Genomic DNA, 1,086 nt, shown 5'->3' with positions numbered 1-1,086 from the left:
GCATGGTCTTCATGGTTCCATCTTCATGCTATTCGCAAATGAAACGCTGTTTTTGGAGAGACCATGAGGAGGAGGATAGAAGAAATCGACCCTGAAAGAGTTAAACAGCGACGTGATAAACGATTTATTCTCGTAATCTATATTACATTTCTTAAGGTGGCACTAAAATGCTGTCGTCTTTTCCTGCACTCTTCATTTCTTTCTCTTCTTTCCGTCATTCCAGGTGAAGTTCTGATGCGCTGTTGTGATTTGTTTATTGTTTACAGTCACGTAATGTTCAGGTAATTGGAGGGATATGAATTTTGGCACATGCCTAAACAGATGTGAACGACGGACTGTGTGTGGGTGTGGGTGTGGGTGTGGGTGGGTGTCTCTCCAGAGCCTCATGGGAAGGCAGAGTGTTGCAGCATGGCGAGAATCTATGAAACATGAACCATGTTTTTGGACTTGAGTGATTTTTTTTTCTCAGTGAGGGTTTTTGTATCCGGTTTATCCTACTGAAGAGACTGCCTTATTTTATACGCTATTTATACAGCACAGCCCACCTGTCTCACTGCGGCGGACGCCTGTCTCACTGCGGCGGACGCCTGTCTCACTGCGGCGGACAGCCGGACACGTTTGTAATAACACACCGCTGTAACAGAACGTTGAGTAAAGCTCCATATTTTTGTATTGACTCTGAATTTTACACTGGAAAAAAAAATAAAACAGCAGCTGAGGAGGAAGACGAGGGAACGATGATGATGATGATGATGATGATGAAGCTACACAGATCTGTGTCACATGTTATGGGTGTAAAGCGAAATTTTATTCTGAAATGCAGAATATAAAGGAGTTTTCTCTCACAGTGTCTGTTTGACCTTCTTTACTCTGAGTTCACCAGCAGAATCAGACTCTGGGGGTGTGGCCTAAAGGTGGAGGGTGGAGCTTGTAGAGTGATAATAAAAAGGTAAAGCTCACACACTTTTATAGAACTTTATGTTCTAAGTGTGTAAGAAAAAAGGACGTTTGAAGCGAGAGTGATAAATTGGTGGCAATTTTCTTCCATTGTTTATGATCTAAATGAGCTTTTACTGTTCTAGTTTT

At 42.2% G+C, this 1,086-nt stretch overlaps 1 protein-coding gene across 2 annotated transcripts in view; it reads left to right on the top strand.

Moving 5' to 3' along the window:
* Window positions 1-845, top strand: part of pde8a (phosphodiesterase 8A) — a 50,826-nt gene extending 49,981 nt beyond the window's left edge. For both annotated transcript variants that reach the window (XM_083552315.1, XM_083552316.1), the window contains exon 22: window positions 1-845. This exon is cut by the window's left edge and continues 1,299 nt beyond it. The gene's annotated coding sequence lies outside the window, so the exon portion shown is untranslated.
* Window positions 846-1,086: the final 241 nt, after the last annotated feature.

Source organism: Silurus aristotelis (assembly GCF_946808225.1).
Source record: "Silurus aristotelis genome assembly, chromosome: 10".
Lineage (NCBI taxonomy): Eukaryota > Metazoa > Chordata > Actinopteri > Siluriformes > Siluridae > Silurus > Silurus aristotelis.
This window is presented reverse-complemented; position numbering and strand designations above follow the sequence as displayed.